The 22701-nt window shown below is 48.3% G+C and overlaps 2 long non-coding RNA genes across 2 annotated transcripts; one reads left to right on the forward strand and one right to left on the reverse strand.

Annotated features, from left to right (window-relative positions):
• Window positions 1-696: 696 nt before the first annotated feature.
• On the forward strand, window positions 697-3057 carry LOC146891261 (uncharacterized). The gene is made up of 2 exons (XR_014997811.1): window positions 697-834; window positions 2596-3057. It is a non-coding gene; the product is annotated as an uncharacterized LOC146891261 (long non-coding RNA).
• A 4583-nt stretch (window positions 3058-7640) lies between these two features.
• On the reverse strand, window positions 7641-12750 carry LOC146891262 (uncharacterized). Its single transcript, XR_014997812.2, has 3 exons — window positions 12450-12750; window positions 10292-10461; window positions 7641-8007 (listed from the first exon to the last, which is right to left on the reverse strand). It is a non-coding gene; the product is annotated as an uncharacterized LOC146891262 (long non-coding RNA).
• Window positions 12751-22701: the final 9951 nt, after the last annotated feature.

The following is a 22701-nucleotide window of genomic DNA, read 5'->3' on the forward strand; positions in this document are numbered from 1 at the left end:
AGGCAGGTGCAGGTGAATGAACCTCTGTGAGTTCAATGCCAGCCTGGTTTACAGAGTGAGTCCTAGGACAGCCAGGGCTACACAGAGAAACTCTGGAGAAGAGCCCAAAACCTTATGCTCCCCTGTAGTGCATACTGTGCTATGTCTTTTAAAGGAAACCTCTGGTCCCTTTCTATTCGTGTGTTTTTGCAATTCTTTGAATGGCATTGAGGCCTCACCAGACGAGACCTGACTAGGCCTGCTTCCTTCTGCCAGCCTCTTCCCTCAGCTCCAGATCTCCCTCTGTTTAAACCTAAAGCTCAGGCCAGTTCTCTGAAGCTGGACTTCGGGTCACTGGGCCCCGTTACCTATTCCTCCCTCCAGGGTGCACATGGGTTAAATCTCCCTTCTCTACTTCTTGCCACTGCTTGCCTCTCTAACAAGCCCTGAGATGGGGCCAGCCCTAGTGCCTTGGAGCTGCTGGAGAAGGGGCCTTAGTCCTAAAACTCTGGGGAAAGTTCAAGGCTGTTTGACTTATGATTTAATGCCTTGTCAGTCTTAGGAGCAGATTCCTTAGTCCAGGTCAAGCCTTCAGATGGCTGTGGTGGTTTGAGTGAAAATGTTCCCCATAGGCTCATAGGAAGTGATACTATTAGGAGGTGTGGCCTCGTTGGAGGAAGTGTGTTACCAGGGGCGGACTTTGAGGTTTCAGAGGTTCCAGCCAGGCCCAGAGTCACTCTCCTCCTGCTGTCTGCCTAACTGGATGCAGAACTCACAGCTACCTCTCCAGCGCCACGTCTGTCTGTGTGCTGCCATGCTTCCTGCAGTGACAATAGCGGACTAAACCTCTGAACTGTATGTAAGCCAGCCCCAGTTAAATGTTTTACTTTATAAGAGTTGTCTCGTTCATGGTGCCTTTGCATAGCCATAAAACCCTAATGAAGACAGAAATCTACAGCCCTAAAAGACAGCTTATCTGAAACCTCAGGAGACTCCTAGCCAGAAAACCCTACCACTGAACTCCAAGGTTCCTGACTTTCAGACCCCCGAGAAGAAATAACCACCCACTTGCTAGGGCTGCTAAGCTTTGGGCTACTTGTTACACAGCAAGCAGTAACGAATGCAAGTACCCTGAGAAACAAAGCGGGCTTTGTCTTTCCATCTGCCTATCTGCCTGAGTCCTCCCTGTGTTTTCTCCAGGAAGCTAGGGAGCATTTCTGAAAACAGCAAGGCAGGACTCTCATCAGCTCCAGAAACTGCTTCTCTGGTTGTTCGCTGAGTCATTTCCCCCTCTGTCCCCCACCACACCCCAGACCATACATCAAGCTTCTAAATGGCCTGTACTTTGTACAGGGATGCTACCCCTGCCACCCTCTCTCCTGCTCGAAGCTGGGAGGCTCTTGAAGAACACGCATTTCTTTCCTTGCTAATCTCCTTCTTTGTTGTGGTTTCTGGTAATTGACTCTCAGTGGATCCTAATTAGGGAACCAACTTCATCACTCTCCATCCTTTCCCCGAAATGAAATCAAAAAGACTTTCTTCCCAACAAATGCAGCTGCCTGCTTGCTCATGCCTGCAGCATTGTGTCATAATTGGGGTCCTGGGACCCAGACCCTTCCCTTCCCAGCACAGATCACCCACCACCCCAGGGCAAGACATGCTTTGGGTCCCGAGACCCTGGCTTCACCTTCTCCTCAGTTCTCACCCTGGCCTTGAAGTTGCTGAAGTCCCTGGGATTGGGATCCAGGAACCTAGCGCAGTTCCGGGGCATTAGAAATGGTCCTGGGCTCTTCTTTCCTGCCAAGTGTTCCTCTCGCCTGCATGGCTCCCCTCGGGTGCAGGAGGTAGCTCCATCTCTTGGGGCTAAAGAGTTGGGCTTTTCAAGTCTGAAAACACTGCTTGCCTGTCAGAAAGCCAAGACACACAGACTGTGGTGCCATGTGAATTTACATTAATGTTTATTCAGGAGAGGCAGGAAAATGGCACTCAGGGAGGCCTGAAACTTGACCACTACCTCCTAGATTCTGAAAACCACCGAGGGTGTTCTAGATCAGATCAGTAGCCCCTCCCGCTCACCGGGTGGCAACATGCTTCAGGCCTCTTGCAGAGGCAGCCTAGGGCCTAGTGTCTTGGTCTACTGGAAGGAAGGCCTCCTTGGGGACACCTCTGGGTCAGGACTGGGCTAGGGACAGCGTGCAGTATGAGCTTATCATACCAGCTGCTTTACAGACGCAGTAGCCAGGCGGTTGGTCGGGTCCGGCCGTCATACTGTGCATAGATGTCCCATGACCCAGGCCAAAGTGTGTGCTCTAGGTCTGCTGAAGCGGCCAGGAACCTGAGCCTGCTCTTTGGACCCTGCCTGTCTGGAGCTCCTCAGCAGAGCCTGGCACGGGTTCTATCCAAAGAAGCTGTGCAACAGAAAATCCTGTAGCCGTCAGTCAGAGCTACGTGGGCACCAGGAAGGCTGTGCTGAGGGAAGGTGGCCTCCTCGCTGTCAGCACTGCCCAGGCCCAGTCCCTGGGCCCGATGCTGAACTGGGGCTGCCCTGTGGGAGGGAGATTGGCCTAGATGCCTTCTGTGAGCTGTCATTCACTTAACATGCTTCTCTTCCCACAGTCTCTTCAGTGGAATCTCAAGCGCTGCTCACGGGTGGAGAGAGAGGTCTTTGTTTCTAATGGCTCAGGAGCACCTTGATAGTCTTTCGTCTTTTTATTTAATTTTTAATTTAATTTTATTTTTTGAGACAAGGTCTCACTATGTACCTCTGGCTGTCCTTGAGCTCACAGAGATTCACCTGCCTCTAACTCCTTAGTAATCAGATTAAAGATGTGCGCCCCACGCCTGGTTGAAGTCTTCTGAGGTCATCTCGGCTGGCCAGTGGCAGAGGAGCAGCAATCAGAGAGCCGATGGCCCGCCCCATGCCCTCCTCAGATCAAGGTTCCAGGTGGCAACGCAGTGAAGGGTATCCTGGGCCGGAATATCTTTTTTATATCAACAGAATGTTCTAAGACATGACAGCCCTTTCTCATTCCCACCACACTGGGATCTTAGTCAAATATTAAACTCATGTTGCCTTTTTGTCCTGTTCTGAATTTCTATGTTTGAATCAAAAAGGGAAATCTCGCTCCTGTTGTGTGGCCTAAAAACAGTAGGTCGTTTCTTGAGCACAGAAGAACTTCTATTTGGGATGGAAGTGAGCTGTGAAAGGATCTCATTGTATAGCTCAGGCTGGTCTCAAACTCATGACTCCTGTCTTAGCTTCCCACCTGCTAGGATTCCAAGTGTATACCATGATGCCCAGGTTTGCATAGGAACTTGTAATATAAAAAGAGAGAGAAGCATGGAACGGGGGACAGGTACATTTCATCCCAGTTGGAACCGCAGTCACTAAGAAAATGAATAGCAACCGAAGGCTATGGACAGAAGGGGAATTTACCTGCTGCTGGTGAGAATGTGAACAAGCCTAGCCACTGTGGAAATCAGCATGGAGGCTCCTCACGAAACTCAAAACAGACCTACCACCATTCAGATCAGCTATCCCACTCCTGGGTATTAACCCTGAAGACTACAAGTCAGCACAGCACAGACATGCGTGCAGATCAGTGCTGACTACAGCGAGCCACCCTTGCCAAGTTATGGAACTAACCTGGGTGTCCATCTACAGAGGAATGGGCAAAGAAACCCTGTGTTGAAAAACCAAACCAAACCAAAACCCCATAAAAATAAGTTAACCTGTACAAGTTAACCCAAAGAGGATTTCCTGTCCACACCATCTAAACTAGCCTACTTGGGATTGTAGCTATTTCTCCTTCCTTTTTATTTTATTTTGGTTTTGAGAGGCAGGGTCTCTCTGTATAGTCCTGGCTGTCCTGGAACTTGCTCTGTAAACGGGTTGGCCTCAAACTCAGAGATCTTCTTGTCTCTGTCTCCCGAGTACTCGGATTGTAGGCTCCACCACTACTGCCCTGCTCTCTTTTTTTATTATTGTTGCATTATTTTTATTGTTGTTATATTATGATTACTATTATTATTATTATAGGTCGGTGAACAGCTCAATTTTGGCTCCAAAATGTGGAGACTCAGGATGAGTGACTTACATTTTGGCTTAGCTGTGTGCCCAGTATAGGAGGAACTCTATCCAAACCAACAACCTCCCATAGGTTTTAATTAATTTTAATTAATTAATTTCAAATTAATAAATATGAATAAAAGCAATTCATATTTCCATAACTGGGGATAAACTGTTTAAAGTTCAATTAATGATGGGCCATTCCGGTTTTCTTGGGAACTTGTTTTGGTTTTGTAATGTTGCTTTGTTTTCCTTTTTTTTCTGCTTCCTAAACGAAGGATTTCAGTGTGGGCAGAGAGACAGACGAGGGAATTCACTTCAACAGAGTTGCTAAGTACCTCGGGATTCCTGCTCAGGGCTCGCGTCAATGGAAACAGCGGGTTATCCCAGTCTGACCCACCGAAAGCCTCAGTAGGAAGAACGGGTGGAGCCCTGATATCCGGTGGGGACAGCTGGGGGAAGCGGATGGGGGAAGGAATGCCCAGGTGCGCGAGGGGAATCGAGGTTAAGTGCGGAGCTGAGGTCCAGGTGGCCAGCTTGCAGGGTGGCCCTGGGCCACACGAGGGCGCCCCACACTGCCACGTAAGGGCCTGAAGTGCCTGTAAGGCGTTATGTCGGAGGAAAGAAGGTGGGAATAGACCATCCTGGGTGCCCAGCGTGCCCAGACACAGGCACCTCTCTTCCTGTGTCTGGAAAGCTTGAAGGTCGGCATGATGTCTCTCTAGACTCTAGAAACAGCCGGCGTTCAGGTCCCGAGGAATTAATGCCTCTGTAGATCAGGTCCATCTGTGTGTGGGAGGGCTGGGTGTGTTGGGAATGACTGCAGTACCGGGGTGTGAGGGTGGGCGCGTTTCTACAGGGTTGTAGGAGGGAGGGAGTGGACGTTTCTAACCCGGGGAGCTGGGACTAGTGTCCTCTATGAGCAGCACTTGAAGCAGAATGTAACCACGGGTAGAATCACAGGCTTTCCCATTCCTGTTGGAGACAGCGGGGGGATGAATGGTTGCTTTAGCCAAAATGCTGGGATAAATGGCTCCCTCCAGCCAGCAGAAGCTTCGATCCCCTAGAGCATCAGACCCTGGAGCCTGTCCAGTCACGCAGCTCAAGAGCCTGGTGTCACCAAGATTTGCCCAGGGGCACAGCGGAGATCTCGTGACCCAGGAAATAACACTGGTCTTAGTTTAGATCAGGACATTTTTCCCTGAAAGCTGCGTGGGGCAGTGGCCTGGCGCCCAGACTGGAGTATGGGAGGGGCAGCTGGAGGCTTCTGCCCACAATCACCTTTGCCACCCAACAGCTCCTTCACATGAATCGGCTCTGCAGGCCGTACCCTGGCCCGGAGGCTCAGCCGGGGATTTGAAGGCATTAGATTTGGTAGATATTAAACCCAGGATGTGAGCTGCAGGCCGGTAGGCTGAGGCCCTTACATGGGAAGAGGAAGTACTGACAACCGGGTATCAGTAAGCCCCAGGGGTCCCAGATGCTGAAAAAACGGGGGTGGGGGGGTGGGGTGGAGAACAGACTCTTCAGGGCCCAGGAGATTCTCAGTTGGCCAAAGAGCAACAGGAAGGGTTAGTTCCTTGACTAGACACCTCTCCGGCCCAGCCCCTTCACACATCAGCCTGGCCCAGGCAGCTGCAGTTCCTGACCAGAGGGACTGAGAAATGAGAGGAAGCAGCTTTCTGGAGGCTGCCTCTAGGAGAAGGGAGAACCGCAGGGAGCAGGTACCCAAGGTCATCTGGGAGTAGTACAAGGGTCAGGCCTGAGGGGATTGAAATTTCAGGTGGGGGGGGGGGGTATAGCGAGCATTTGCTTAGGAGGTCCTGGGCTCAAGCATGAACACTGGCAACCTTCCTCTCAGCAGACCCGCAAAGGGTCATGTGACCTTGATGAACAGGAATGACTTAACCCAGCTCAACCTCAGTTTCACCAGCTGCAGAGTAACTACCCTGCAGGTGTTTGCAGGGTCAAGCATCAGAAGGGGGAGAGCAGCTGATTCGAAATACATACTGTCAGGGCATGCTGGCTCGCACCTGTGATCCCAGCACTTAAGAGGATAAGGGAGGAGAACCAAGGTGCTTTCGGACCAGCCTGAACTACAGAGTTCCAGGTTAGCCTGAGCTAAGGTGAGCCTGCAAATAAAATATAAAGAAAACAAAAATTCTGTTGGTTTAGTTGTTGTCTTTGCAATGACCAGAGCCCTAGGAGGGCTGGGCTTCTCTCCCTCCTCAACAGTTGGCCCGGGGTTCCACAGAGAGCAGTCCTATAATTTGCCTGCATAAGTGCGATAATACGAGGTCAATAGTAAATTGGGTGTGGTGGTGCACACCCAAAGTCCCTGCCACTCGGGAGGGAGAAACGAGAGCTCAGAAGTGTAGGGCCATCTAGGCAACATCCTGAGACTGTGAAGGAAAGAGGAGAAGGAAGAGAAAACATTAACAATAAGTGTAAACCAGGTGGGGTGTCGTATGCCTGTAATCCCAACACCCCCAAGACTGAGGCAGGAGGCTGTCAAATTTAAAGAGAAGCCTGGGCTACATAGTCAGATCCTGCCTCAAAAGACAATCAGGGCTAGAGAGATGGCTCAGTGGCTAAGAACACTGGGTGCTCTTTCAGAGGACCTGGGTTCAAATCCCAGCACCCACATGGTGACTCACAACCATCTAAAACTAGTTTCATGAATTTCAATGCTCCCTTCTGGTGTGTTGATACACATGCAGACAAAGAACAATATACATAAATAAATAAATCTTTTTTTTTTCTGAGACAGAGTTTCTCTGTGTAGCTTTGGAGCCTGTCCACTTTGTAGACCCCTCTATCTCACAGAGATCCGCCTGCCTCTGCCTCTGCCTCTGCCTCCTGAGTGCTGGGATTAAAGGCATATGCCACCGCCGGCTAAATAAATAAATCTTTCAAAACAAAACAAGAGGACTGAAGAGATAGCTAAGCGGTTAAGAGCACTGACTGCTCTTCCAGAGGACCTGAGTTCAAATCCCAGCACCCACATTGCCGCTCACAACTGTCTGTAACTCCAAGATCCGAAACCCTCACATAAACATAATGCAGGCCAGGCAAAACACTAATACACATAAAAATAAATGAAATGTAAAAAACCAAGAACAGGGCTGGAGAGATGGCTCAGAGGTCGAGAGCACTGGCTACTCTTCCAGAGGACCTGATTTCATTCACAGCAACCACATGGTGGCTCACAACCATCTGTAATGAGATCTGGTGCCCTCTTCTGTACTGCAGGATACATGCAGAAAGAACCCTGTATACATAATTAAAAATCTAAAAAAAAAAGAACAGAAACAAACAAACAAAACAAACAAATGAACAGAAGCAAAGGTAAAACCCATTTGATGCCGAGTCAGCCTGATTTGATCCCCAGATCTATACAGTAGAGGAAGAAAATCAGCACTGTCAGGATGTCTTCTGATCTCCACATGCATTCCCCCCTCCGCACAAGTAAACAAATGCAATTAATTTAAAAATAAATAAATGAAATATTGACCTAGTGGGAGGCTAGAGCAGAGGATTGGAAGTTCAAAGCCTGCCTGGATGGTAGGATGGTTCAGTTCAGTTTGAGTAACTTAGCAAGACATCATCAATAAATAAATAAATAAATAAATAAATAAAGGTAAGAATTATTTTTAAAAATAAGAAACATTTAAAAACACAATATGTTTTATTTTATTTTATGTGTATATCTGTGTTGGGGGGTTGGTTACCCATGGAGGCCAAGAGATCTCCTGGAGTTGGAGCTACAAGCGAGAGTGAGCGGGACACGGGTGCTAGGAACCATGCTTGGGTTTTCTGGGAGAAGAGCAAGCACTCATAACCACCATGCCGTCGCTCCAGTGCCTCAGAAATAAAAGAGATCTAAAGGCCTGGAAATACATCTCCATTGCAGAGCACTTCGCCTAGCGTGTGTGAGAACCTCGGTTCAATTCCCAGGACTACGGGGGAAAAAAATAAGTGAAATAAATTGTCCCTTTACTCTAACTTGGCTTGAAGTGCAGCTTCATGGCAGATGTGCAAGGTTCTGAGTTCAATTCCAGCAATAAAAATTAAAGGTTAAAGAAGTTACTACTAAGTCACCCCCTGGCAGTGGGGTTCTTATCTCTGTTAGCAGGAGGCCTCTGGAGACCGCCTGGGTCTGTAGGGGTGGATTCATTGGCTAGTGGCTGGGCCTAGATCACATGGGATGTTTCTCTGCTGGACCTCACCAAGGGAGGACATAGAACATTCAGGTCGTCTAATCAGGAAGAGGCTGGGGGCTTCCTATTACAGTGGGGCTGGCGGGGACCCTCTGTATTTCCATCAAGTGAGTGCAAAGCTAGTGTTTTCTATGACAGAGGGCCCGGCAGAAGAGCAAGGGATCATAGCTCTCTTCCCCGTGGCTCGCCCGGCGCTCCCATCTTCCCTTTCGTTTCTGCTCAGCAGAACCCCACTAGGGGATCTGGGGAAGTGTCCCTTGGGCTCCTGGCTCGGAATGCCTTGAAAGCAGGGGCAGGGTGGAGGGAAGGGGCTTTCTGTGAACCCCGTCCAGGACAGGGAGTTGTGAGTGGGCACCTCCCTGGGACCAAGTGTCAGTAGATGGGTGCCCACCCTATCAGTCGGCACCTGCTGCCTAACCTGGCAGGCACCCTGTGTTTCTACAAGACCCCACCCTTCAGCCCTGCTGTTCAGCCTCCCCTATCCTCCTCAGGCTCACGCTGTCTCCCCCTCCTCTCCCCCACCCGCCCCGCCCCATTCTCCTCTAAGCTGCCTTTATTTCCAGACCAGATGGCCCAATTTTAAATGAAATCTTGCACGCAGTCCTGCCTCCTTCTAGTCTGGTGCACAAACTACATCAGAGAGAAACGGCTGAAAACAGACCGATGCCCCACCCCACCCCCAGCTTAAAGGCCTCCCCTGGGACCCCGTCGGCCACCAGCTAAAGCCCAGGGTCTCCAGAATGGTCTGCTATGCCCCATGTGGTCACCTTGCCCTGCTTTCCTCTCTGGCCTCATCTTGTACCCATTCCCTTTACCTATCGCACTGGCCCCCCACTGAGATGGACCTGTCCACGCCCGCCCGGCAGAGATCAGGCCTCCTGTCTTCCAGCACTGGCACACACGGATACATCCCTGAAGGTGGAAGTGAGTATTGTCACATTGCCACATTAGGGGTCCCTTCTTCAGGGAGGGCACCATTGGCCTCCTCATCTGTCCCATTTAAGACAGGCCGCAGAGTCACCTTTGACACTGAGTATTTCAGGCTTTTATGACACCACATTTAAGCTTACTAATTTACTTTATGGTCTGCCTCCCCTTTAGTCTATATGCCACTACAAGTTACGACTTATTTGCTGTCGAACCTCCTGAGCCAGGCACAGTGCTCACCCATGGCAGGCAGGGAGCAGTAACAACAGAAATGTGGACAGGAGCCCACGTTTACTCAGCACCTGTGGCTGAGTGCCAGGAATTGTTCAGGGTGCCTTCCAGGCACAACGCTGTCCACTCTAGGCTGAGCAGCAGACCCAACCCGCCCCCACCTGTTTCCTGTCTCTCCCTGACAGAAGACTTTTCAGAACGGCCCTTCCCAGGCCTTCACTATGCAGGCCCCTACAGATAGGATCAACACAGGGACCCTCACACGGGATCTGGAAGTAGGGGGAAGGACAGAGCTAACTTCTGCTGCCTTGGCTGGTTCTCTGGCAAAGCAGGGCCAGGCAGATGAGTGTTCTTTCCTGCAACAGGGTCTGGTACCCAGTTACCACCCCGGGAGCCAGAGGGCAGTTGGCAACTGCAATGAGGCTGTGTCTTCTGGAACTCAGCCAGATGGGTGGAGCCCGGACCTCAGTAGAGCCACTGGTAGCTTTGGACGCTTAGACAGCCCTGCCTCTGCCTCCTGCCCCACCCCTATCTCAAATCACTTTCTGTTCAGAACTCCTCCAGCGGCCGCGGTGTGCTGAGTGCCGCTGACTCATCCCACTCTTCTTACCCTCATTTTAGAGGCCCAGAGCCACGTGGCCAGGGAGTGCCAGGCTTGACCCCAAGTTTTCATGACCTCAGGGCACCAGTCCATCTTCTTACTGTATTGTGGGCTGTGCGATACTCCATGCCAAGTGACAGAAACGTCGCAGAGCGATCCTGTGCAAAGGGCTGGGCTAACCCCATAAAGGCAGGTGCCCAAGGGGTCTGGCACCTCCTGGGCAGCACGTTCAGCTCAGCATCCTGGGATAGTCTCCAGACTGACCTGACCCAGATGGGATGTGTGGGGTGCCTGGGAGAGCCGGACTGACAGGTCCTGACGTCATGCTCATGGGAGAGATATCCCCTTTGTTCATCTCATTGTTGTCGCCTAATTGCAGTGACCCAATCTGTGTACCGTGGATGCCTGGACCACGCGGTTTAGACCTTGGAAACCTCAGGGAGACAACAACACACATCAGAAGGAGGGAGCCGATAATGGGAGTGTGTTCCTCAGTCAGAGTCCTCGAGAGCTAAAGCAATTGAAAGCAGAGAGAAACTGAAGGCCGATGCGCCTAGCACAAATTATAAACTCAGTCTACAGGAGGAAAATAAATCTGATGAGAATTCCTGGGCTGGGGAGATGCTTGGCGGTAAGGCGTCAGCCATGCAAACAGGAGGACCTGAGTTCAGGGTTTAGTGACAGAGAGGAGAGAAGGAAGTGGGGTGGGAGGGGGAGAAGGAGGGAGAGAGACGTAAACCAAATACATAAATGTAATTACAAATAAATAAATAAAGCCAGTTGGTATCTTTAATCCAAGCACTCATGAGGCAGAGACAGGTGGATCTCTGTCGATTTGAGGTCAGCCTGGTCTAAGAGCACATTTGATCCCTAGCACTAACACACACACACACACACACACACACACACACAAACACAGAGAGAGAGAGAGACAGAGAGAGAGAGAGAGAGAGAGAGATTGAGAGAGAGAGAGAATTTTTATTCCTTTTAGGCAGATGATTTAAAAGGTTAGGAAACTGCTGGGCCGTGATGGTGCACACTTTTAATCCCAGAATTTAGAAGACAGAAGCAGGTGGATCTCAGTGAATTTGAGACCAACCTGGTTCACAGAGTGAGTTCTGGGACAGCTAGGGATATTACACAGAGAGACCCTGTCTCAAAAAACAAAACAGACCAATAAGAAAGAGGAGAGGGGGGCTATTCACCACAAGTCTTAAACCAGGCAATGGTGTCAAACTCCTTTAATCCTAGCAGAGGCAGGAGGATTTCTGTGAGTTCAAGGCCAACCTGGTCTACAGATCAAGTTCCAGGACAGTGGAGCCTACATAGAAAAACCCAGTGTCAAAAAGCAAACAGAAAAGAAATCTCTTATTAATACTTCAAGGAAACTATAGGTTACCAAATTCTCATTGTGATATGCTTAATTTTATTTTACCATTATTTGTATGTATTTAAAATATACATGTACATGTGTGTACAGGTATGAACACATATGCATATTAAGGTCAGAAGACAATGTCAAGTGTCTTCTTCACTTGTAAAGTAAGTATTTGTCCTTACTTTAGACTAGGGTCTCTCTAGCATCTCTAATTTATGCTTGATGTTATTATTATTTTTTAAATGCAGGGTCTCAAGTATCAGATACTGACCTTGAACTTGCTATGCAGCTGAAGGTGACCTTGAATTCCTAATCATTTTGCCTCTACAGTGTTGGCATCGCAGGTGTGTACCACCACACCTGGTTTATGTGGCGGTAGAGATGGAACCCAGGTGCTGTGGACTATTAGTTTAAGACATGTTACATTTGTTTATGCTGTGGACCATTTGTTTAATGATACAAAGATGTGTTGCATGTTTTTGCGTTACATTTGTTTAACTCTGTGAAGCTGTGTTAATTTGCCTGTCTAAAACACCTGATTGGTCAAATAAAGCGTTTAATGTCCAATAGCAAGGCAGGAGAGAGAAATAGGTGAGGCTGGCAGGCGGAGAGAATAAATAGGAGGAGAACTCTGGGAAGATCAAGGAGTAAGAGAAGGCAGAGAGGAGGACTTCATGGGCCAGCCACCCAGCTACACGGCAAAACATGGAGTAAGAAGTTAAAAAACACACATAGAACAGAGAAAGACAAAAGAGGTAGACAGGATAATTTATGTTAAGAAAAGCTGGCTAGAAACAAGCCAAGCTGAAGCTGGGCATTTATAAGTAAGAATAAGCCTCCATGTATTTATTTGGGAACTGGGTTACAGGCTCCCCAAAAGAGCAAAAAGTCAAAGGAGAGGGAAAAAAAAACAAAAAACAAACAAAACCCTACACCCAGTTATTCCTACACACTAAACTCTCTTCCAACTGAGCTATATCCCAGTCCCCTAGTTCTAGTTTTGACATTAAGACTTTAAAAACCAAGCTGGATACAGTGACATACCTTTAATCCCAACATTAGGGAGGCAGAAGGAGTTGAATTTCTGTAAATTCAAGGACCCCCTGTTTTCCATAAAGAGCACCAGGCCAGGCCAGCCAGAGCCACATAGTAAGACTTTGTCTCAAAATAACAGCAGCATGCCTGTGACTTATCTTTTCAGAGTCACCAGGCTGTCACAGGATAAGGAGATGATCAGGAGAGCCACATGAACCTCTTTCTCCTCGTCCAGATCCAGGTCACCTGGGGTCACAGGGAGCCTGGGACCTGAAAGTCTAGCAGAGCAAAGAAGAAACTGCTGTATCCACCCACCCGAGGCATCTCACTGGGCCTCTGCTGAGGATGTGTCTGTGGGAGCCGCTGTCCTTCTCACAACAGCCTTCCACAGGGAGAGAAATGCATCCCTGACCTTCAGAGAACCAGACACACCTGGATTTTCACTCCAGCCTAAGTGAGGCAACAGAAGGAAGTATCAGAAGTAAACCAAAAAAAGTAGAATCATTCTAGAGGAGCGGGCAGGAGAAACTGTCGGTAAGAGGCATCTGGAATTCATATCTCCGAGAAAGAAAAATGAAGGAGATAAAATAAACAGCTCAAGGCTGGGAAGGACCGGAGAGCTAACAGGGCCATTGAGTAAGGAAGTAGATGAGCTTCTGATCGGGAGGCACAGCCACGTGGGATTGTAGAAAAGGGTCATCATCTTCGGTGGCCGAAGAAATAGTGCTAGCACTTGGGAAGTAGTTGCTAGGAACTATGTCGAAAACCTGACTCATGGACACCACCTACCGATTCCTTCTTGGCAGATACTAAACTCTTGGAAGCTCACACTCTGCTGCTACAACCAAATGTTCACCTAGAATAATTCTTTTCAAGCAACAACCGTTTTTCTTAACTTCAGATTATGTTACATGTAATCAATGTACAATGCCATAAAGGATTCTACAAGACCTAAATGAAAATGGTACTAGAAGGGACCGACTTGCTTTTGAAGCAAGATTGTATACAAACTATTTTACTTAACTACTTAACATACATTATTTTTATTTATTTATTTTCAAGACAGGGTTTCTCTGTGCAACAGCTCTGGCTGTCCTGGAACTCATTCTGTAGACCAAGTTAGCTTTAAACTCAAGAGATCTGCCTGCCTCTGCCTCCTGAGTGCTGAGATTAAAGGCGTGTGCCACCACTGCCTGGCTGTAAGATACATTCTTAAAACAAACAAACAACAAACAAAAAAACCCACTTTGTAATAACAATCCTGTGTGCATGCATGCACATTCATGCATGTAGAGGCCAGAAGTTGATGTCAGAATCTTTTTGTTGTTGTTGTTGTTGTTTGTTTGTTTTTTGAGACAGGGTTTCTCAGTAAGTATGGAACCAGTCTTGGAACTCACTCTGTAGACCAGGCTGGTCTCAGCCTCATAGAGATACGCCTGCCTCTGCCTCCTGAGTGCTGGAATTAAAGGTGTGCACCAGCACTGTCTACTTGAGAGGCAGAGGCAGGTGGATCTCTGTGAGTTCAAAACCAACCTGGTCTACAGAGCAAGTTTCAGGGCAGTCAGGGGCTATACAGAGAAACCCTGTCTCAAAACAGAACAATAAAACCAAAACATTATTTCTTCTGTGTATTTTACATGCTGAGTTCTTTACTGTTTTTAATAGTTTTAAATACTATTTATTAATTAGAATTCCTATTTATTTAGCTGTTTTTGAGGCAGGGTCTCACTGTGTAGTCTTGACTGTCCTGGAACTCAATATGTAAACCAGGCTGAACTCACAGAAATCTACCTGACTCCTCCTCCCTTCAGCCCTATCCCCCACCCTCCCCCAGGACTGGGATTAAAGGCATGCACTATTCCACTACACCTGGCTCTTAATTTTTTTGTTTGTTGTTTGTTTTTAAGACAGGGTTTTACTCTGTAACCCTGTCTGTCCTAGACTCACGCTATAGACTAGGCTGGCCTCAGACTCACAGAGACCGGCCTGCCTCTGCTGGGACTACCACCACTACCCAACTATTAATATTCTTGACATATATGCTTGAATAGCTCATGAAAATTGAGAGACATTAAATGAACCTCACCAACAGCTTAAGTTAATTTGGTTTCGGTGCCCAATCCATCCAGTATTAGCAATGCTACAGATGTGTGCCTGAGGATATAGGCTCAGTGGGTAGAGTGCTTGGCCAGCCCTCATGGCACAAACGAGATGTCATGGCACACTGGGCAAGCTCAGCAACCAGAGGTGGGGAGGGGAGCATGCCACATTTAACACATGTAGGCAGCAATGATCCTCCTTCCCCTCCTAGTGTTGGGGCTGCAGTGCACACCACTGTACCTGACTTTGGCAGGGCTGACGATCAACCCAGCACTTCATGCTCGCTAGTCCGGCACTGACAACTGCACAACAACCCCAGACAATCAAAACATTGTCTCTATCTAGAGCAAGCATGAGTTCAAGACCCTGACTACATGCTGGGATGTGACAAAAACACAGGGCTCCATCCCTAGAACTGCTGGGAAGGATGGAGGGGAGGGGGGAGGGGAGAATAAAAACATTTCTGCCTAGGGTAGGAAAGTGATTAAAAAAGCAAACATAGTTGACCTGAGGACTTAGCTGATGTGGGATGTCCTTCAATATATGTGTTGCTTTTATTGGTTGATGAATAAAGCATTTTTGGTCAATAGCTTGGCAGAGTAAAGCCAGGTGGGATATTCAAACAGAGAAAGAGAAAGTAGGCGGAATCAGAGAGATGCCATGTAGTTGCTGAAGGAGAAAGATGCCAGAACCTTACCAGTAGGCCCCAGCCTCATGGTGATACACAGATTAATAGAAATGGGTTAATTTAAGATGTAAGAAGTAGCTAGGAATATTCCTAAGCTATTGACCAAGCAGTGTTGTAATTAATATTGTTTCTGTGTGATTATTCGGGTCTGGGTGGCAAGGAAACAAACGTGCAACCTCCACTTACACTTAGCTTTTTGGATTCAACCCAGGACCTTACCCACTTGAGATGAGCACTCCATCTCCAGCCAGCAGGCTCTTTTCCTACTTCCCTATTCTGTTCTTCCTCACACTTCCTCCCGCACCCTCCCTGGTTGGCCTCAAATGACCTCTCCACCTCCTACCCCGGAGCTAGGACTACACAGCTCGGGCTAGAGCTACAGCTCCATTACCTAGCCGCTTTAGGGGTTCAGGGTGAGAAGGTCAACTGGGCAAATTCTTTTTTTTTTTTTCCTACCAAATTAGTTGCATAAGCTTTTCATTTATCTTTTGGAAGAAGTCTCAAGTAGGCTTTCTTAAGGTCTTTTTAGGAGCTTCCTCATGACCAAAAATAGGCGCCTAACTTGGGAGCATTTACTGTTACCTCTTTCTGTCTCTCTTGTCAAAGAAGTTGAAGATAAGCCTACCACCTACAGTGGACTCTTGAGCCGTGAGTCTATACAGTAGCTGGTGTGGGGATTAAGTTTCTTTGCAGGACTCCAATTGGAATAGGGAAAAGGAACTCCACATACTTGGCCACAGAGTCATTTTGTATTGAGTATGAGCATGCAGAACTATAGTCTGTTTGTGCTATGGAGCAGCCCACAAGCCTCCAGCAACTCACTGATCTGTCGACAGCTCTCGCTGCTTGTTGAGTTTGGCCTGTGGACTTTACGGTCCTCACCATGCAGTGTTGTGGTCATTTCCTTGTATTGCTCCCTACAGACTGAAAGCTGCTGCGGAACAGAGACCAGGCTCGCCCAGGGTATAGCCTAGTAGCAGATTTGCCAATCACTTGCACCACTGGTCCACACTCGATTGTTCTGCAAGCTTTTCTCGGGTAGTGTGGTTCCACCCTGCCTGTTGTTGGAGGCCGCGTTAGTTCCCTGCCTCTTAGACCCAAAATAATCACTCAGAAACTATATTATTTGCAATTGTTTGTCCAATAGCTTAAATGTATTGCTAGCTAGCTCTGACATCTAGAATTAACCAATTTTTATTATTTTATATTTCATCATGAGGTTTGTGACCTACCAGCAAGGTTCCAACAGAGACTTGCATCTTTCCCCTCTGGCGGTTCCATGGCGTCTCTTGACTCTGCCTACTTTCTCCCAGCATTCAGTTTAGTTTTCCCCTGCCTAGCTCTGCTCTACTAAGCCATTGGCCGAAACAGTTTCTTTATTCATCAATGGTATTCACAGCATACAGAGGGGAATCCCACATCACCTGCCTTTTCTGTAAGCATGGCCCTCCTGCAGAAACCTCCTTAGACTCTAAAAATCAAAAAGCGACTCTCATTTTGCATGTTATTCCTTGCTCCCCATCTCAGGCTAGTCCAGTAGAGATCTGGTGGTTCCCCTTGCAGCACTAGCAAAGGGCACACTGGAGGTGGTGTGGGACAGAGGGCAGGGTGTTCTGGAACAGGTCTTGTGGAATGGGGCAGTTGGGGTGGAGAACAGGCTGAGGATTGGCACTGGAGGACGGCCAGTGGACAGGAGATATCAGGGAGGGGCCCTGTGGAGCAGGCCAGGAAGTTTGGACTTTATCCTCAAGCAGTAGGGTTTTATTTAGGTAGAGGAGTGACACGATTTTTATTATTTTTATTTTTATCTTTATTGCATTTGTTTAAAGTTATAAAAGTTGAATAGTTTTTTTAAAAAATTTAATTTAAAGTAACAATGCTAAGAAATTTTGTCCTTTCAGAAAAATCTTTTTGGCAACGGTGTCGGAAGGGGATAAAGTACAGAGTTAGGAGGAGCCGCCAGGGAGGTTATTAGGAAGCAGGCCAACTGCGGGGAGAGCAGATGTGGTGGACTATCAGGTCTGGAAGATGATAGGTATGTGGGGGCAGTTAGGGGAGATAAGGCTGAACACACAAGTGCCCAGCTTTAGGAAGCTTCTGCTGCAGGAGGCTTGTGGACGCACCCATACCATTTGAGAAACAAAATAGTACGTGGAGTTTTATTTACTTGTTTATTTTTGAGATAGGGACTCACTTTGTAGCTCTGGTTGTCCTAGAACTATGTAAACCAGGCTGGCCTCAAATTTACAGAGATCTGCCTGTCTTTGCCTCCCAAGTACTGGGACTAAGGAGAATTTAGTATTGCAAATTTACATTCATTGTGCACGTGTGTGGTTTGTGTGTGTGTGTGTGAGAGAGAGAGGGAGACAGAGAGAAAGAGAGAGAGAGAGAGAAAGAGAGAGAGAGAGAGAGAGAGAAAGAGGTGTGGAAGTCAGAGGACAATTTACAATTTTTGGGAATCAGTTCTGTTCTACCATGTGGGTTCTGGGGTTTGAATTCAGGTTGTCAGGCTGGGCAAGCACCTTCACCAACTGAGCCATATCACTGGCCCAGCACTTGGAATTTAAAAGGAAAAATGTTATCTACCACCTCCACAGCCTTCCATTCTAAAAGTCCACACAAACAGCCTGGTGAAAGCACCCAGACCTTAAAGAGGAATGAGAGAGGGAAGGTAAGATAAACCAAGAGCCACAGCAATCACAGGCCTCTTAATTATAACATCCAGACAGTAAGCACACTAGGGGACATACAGACTGTGAGCACACCAGGGGACAGACTGTGAGCACACCAGGGGACAGACAGACTGCGCACACCAGGGGACATCCAGACTGTGAGCACACCAGGGGACATCCAGACTATGGGCACACCAGGGGACATCCAGACTGAGCACACCAGGTGACATCCAGACTGTGAGCACACCAGGTGACAGACAGACTGTGAGCACACCAGGGGACATCCAGACTGTGAGCACACCAGGGGACAGACAGACTGTGAGCACACCAGGGGACATCCAGACTGAACACACCAGGGGACAGACAGACTGTGAGCACACCAGGGGACATCCAGACTGTGAGCACACCAGGGGACAGACAGACTGTGGGCACACCAGGGGACAGACAGACTGAACACACCAGGGGACAGACAGACTGTGAGCACACCAGGGGACAGACAGACTGAGCACACCAGGGGACAGACAGTGAGCACACCAGGGGACAGACAGTGAGCACACCAGGGGACAGACAGTGAGCACACCAGGGGGCATCCAGACTGTGGGCACACCAGGGGACATCCAGACTGTGAGCACACCAGGGGACATCCAGACTGTGGGCACACCAGGGGACATCCAGACTGTGGGCACACCAGGGGACATCCAGACTGAGCACACCAGTTGACATCCAGACTGTGAGCACACCAGGTGACAGACAGACTGTGAGCACACCAGGGGACATCCAGACTGTGAGCACACCAGGGGACAGACAGACTGTGAGCACACCAGGGGACATCCAGACTGAACACACCAGGGGACAGACAGACTGTGAGCACACCAGGGGACATCCAGACTGTGAGCACACCAGGGGACAGACAGACTGAGCACACCAGGGGACAGACAGTGAGCACACCAGGGGACAGACAGTGAGCACACCAGGGGACAGACAGTGAGCACACCAGGGGACAGACAGTGAGCACACCAGGGGGCATCCAGACTGTGGGCACACCAGGGGACATCCAGACTGTGAGCACACCAGGGGACAGACTGTGAGCACACCAGGGGACATCCAGACTGAACACACCAGGTGACATCCAGACTGTGGGCACACCAGGGGACATCCAGATTGTGAGCACACCAGGGGACATCCAGACTGTGAGCACACCAGGGGACATCCAGACTGAGCACACCAGGTGACATCCAGACTGAGAACACCAGGGGACATACAGATTATCAGCATACCAGGTGACTTTTAATCCCAGTCCAGTTTCTCCTTGGCTCTCTTAATGGCTTCTAGCTATTTCCTCTTGGGATCTGGCCAGCATAAGCTCAGGAAATGCTAAGTTTTAATTCTGGAATCAGCAAAGCATATTAGCAAAGGAAATCCACAAATAAAAAACAACCACATCATGAATTTCAAAGCCAAGGGAAAGGATCACAAACCGGACTGTGAATTGCTGGGGACAGAAGTCACTTTATTCTCTTTGTGTGGGGTGCTTGAGATTGGCCCTGGATCCCCAGGATTTGGCCCCTCTTGTTCCTGTTTATTTCCAGAACCTCTATCTGGCACAACCTTTGGCTCTTGTTCTGGCCTCTTCTGACAAGGGAGATGTTTGACCGGGATGCAGACTCGGCACTTTTCAGAGGGTGAGTAGATTTGGAAAGACTTTGGTAACCAATGAGCTTTACCCTTACCAGTTGCTCTTTATTGTTGCCACCCTGCTCTGCAGAATGTCCGAGCACATTGATTTGCATATACTTTTTCTCCCTTCCTTTTTTAAAGGAATGATAGTTTTGTATATGGGGGAAAGCATCCATGTATGTAGATGCCCGGACAGCCTCAAGCAGCATCCTCAGGAACACCATCTCCTCTTGAGATAGGGTCTCTCATTAGCCCTCACCAATGATGCTGGAACCGAGTTGGTTGCGAGCCCAGGGATCCTCCCATCTCTGCCTCCCAGGCACTGCAGATTACAAACAGGCCAGTAAGGATGTTCTGGGGCTCAAACCCTGGTCCTATTTGTGAGGCAAGCACTTCAGTTATTTTATTCTGCAGCTTCCTGACTTCAAACTGACGAAAATCCTCCACACAAAACCTCCTAAATGCTGGATTTACAGGCATGAGTCATCGTGCCCAGCACCTAGATTTGTAAAACTACTTTACACTTGACAGTACATTACATGCGTTCACACTCCTCCCAGCAATATCCTGTTTAGGCGACTTTGCTCAAAAGCACCTTTGGGCAGATGTAGCTCAGTTGGCAGACTGCTAATCTAGCACCTCTCAGGGTCTGGGTTTGATCCCCAGTGCTACCTAAATCAGACATGCCTGTAATCCAGGTAAGGATTAGAGAAAGGAGGATCTGAAGTTCCAAGGTTAACCTCAGCTACACAGTGAATTTGAGGTCACTAGCCTGTGATACATGAGAGATCCTCTCACAATTACAAAAAAAAAAAAAAAAAAAAAAAGGGCGGGAGTAGGCTGTAGGATACCCGTGAAGATTTTATTTTTGTTTGTCCTAATGACTGGGCCCGTCGTCTGCTGCAAGGAAGGCACGCAACTCTATCACCGACTGAGCTATTCTCAGTCCTACCCTTGTGTCATTAGTGTTTATTTCTGACGCTGATCTCAGGATAGTGATGCTGATCTCCACACCAGCTCTGTGAGGGGGTGAGTGTGGGCCTCTGGCTTCCTGAGTTAATCATTCAACTGGGCTGGCTGCTCAGAAGGGAAGCACAGGAATGCAGCCTCTAAGACATCAGCCTGCAGGAAGGCCTTGGGGTTGGCAATGCACTCCACTGCCTTCACCCTTTCCAGCAATGCCCTGTCCTGAGTAACATATGTTCACTTCCATTTCCCCAGACAGTTCTTGAAGTAGGGAAATAACCTGACTGAGAAGGATATGGACTTCAAGTTCAGTCTGTATAGACAAATAAACACCCCCCCCCACCATGAGTCAATATGCACTTGCCTAGTTAGGGCCCTGGTTCCAGTTCCAAATGTCATAACAGAAAAGCCTGAATCAACCCAAAAACTGTAGCTGGGTGGTGGTAAACACCTTTAATCCCAGCACTGGGAGGCAGAAGCAGGCAGACCTGTGAGTTGAGGACAGCCTGGTCTAAAAAAGCAAGTTCCAAGGCTACACAGAGAATCCCTGTCTTAAAAACTAAAATCAACCAACCAAACCAAAAAATGCTGTTGGGCCGTGGTGGCTCATACTTTCAATCCCAGCACTTGGGAAGCAGAGGCAGTTTGATGTCAGTCTGGTCTACAGAAGGAGGCGAGTTCCAGGACAGCCAGGGCTGCAGGGTTTTATGTAGCCTAGGCTGACCCCTAGCTTTTCTCTTCAATATAGGATTTTTCTGTGTAGCCCAGGCTGTCCTGGAACTCAGAGATCTGCCTGCCTCTGCCTCCCAAGTGCTGTGATTAAAGTCAGTGCCTGGCTGACCTTCAGCTTTTTAGTATTTTATTTTTAATTATGTATTATATAAGTACAAGTGCCCTCAGAGCCAGAAGAGGGTGTAGGCTATCCCCTGGACCCGGAGTTGAGTTACTGAGCTACCTGACCCGGGTGCTGGGAACCAAACCTGGAATCTCAAAGTGCAGAAGTGTTTTTTTTTAGCCCTGTGCTAGCTCTTTAGTTCTCCTGCCTCTGAAGCACTCAGTTCTGGCTTCATTTGCCCAGAGACAACGGTTTTCTTGTTGCAAACGCCTTAGGAGTTTTCTTTTTAATCCCCTCTTGAAAGCGAGGGCCACATTACATTTTTCTTTAAGGGCAGGGTTAGTGCACAGTGATAAATATGCAAAAACAAACCAGCCTCCACAGCCTATACCCACAGATGCTACTGTTTGCAATTTAAGTTTGTCACCAAAGTCCAGGGTATGAAGTAAACAGTCACTGAATCTAAAGGTCCAGGGCAAAGCCTTTAATTCCAAAGGCAGGTATCGCTGTGAATATAAGGTCAGCCTGGTCTACATAAGAGAGTTCCAGGACAGCCAGGACTACCTGGAGACTGTGTCACAAAGTAATGTACTTAAGCTGCCCGCCTACCCCCAATCACTTTAGCCCAGATACAGGTTGGCTTCAGGCCAGGCAAGCGTGGGCTGTCATTTCCCATAAGTACTCAAAATTCAGTTACCCAAGTCTATCATTAACTTCTTTCTTCACGTCTTCCAGGCACTGTGCCTGACTTGATTGTTGCAAACTACGTGCTGGGGAGGGCGAAACTCAGACACTCGGGTGTTCAGATAAATGTGCAGCCAATACCTCGTTTTGTCACTCTGATGTTCAACACAAGATGGTGTACGCTCTGATGTCAGCACTTGGGAGGCAGATCTGAGTTCCTGGACATTCTTGTCTACAAGGACACCAGTGTGTACACTAATGTGGAGGAGCACAAGAACTGGCTATTCAACACCAAATGGTCACCCCTAAAAACATACACACAAGTGTACACGGAGACTGTTTTTGTTTCCCGGCCACCCAGACATGAATAATCACACAGAAACTATATTCATTACAACACGGCTTAGCCAAATGGCTCAGGCATGTTACTCCTTGGCTTAGCCAATGGCTCAGGCATGTTACTCCTTGGGTGGCTACATGGCATCTCCCCGACTCCACCTACTCGCTCGCTCTTTCTGTTTGGATTTCCCGCCTGGCTTTTTACTCTGCTAAGTCATTGGCCAAAATAGCTTTATTCATCAACCAATAAAAGCAACACATATACAAAAGGACATCTCACATCATGTCTCATTCTGAGGA

The sequence above is a fragment of the Myodes glareolus genome, chromosome 17 (genome assembly GCF_982192425.1).
Source record: "Myodes glareolus chromosome 17, mMyoGla1.1, whole genome shotgun sequence".
Taxonomy (NCBI): domain Eukaryota; kingdom Metazoa; phylum Chordata; class Mammalia; order Rodentia; family Cricetidae; genus Myodes; species Myodes glareolus.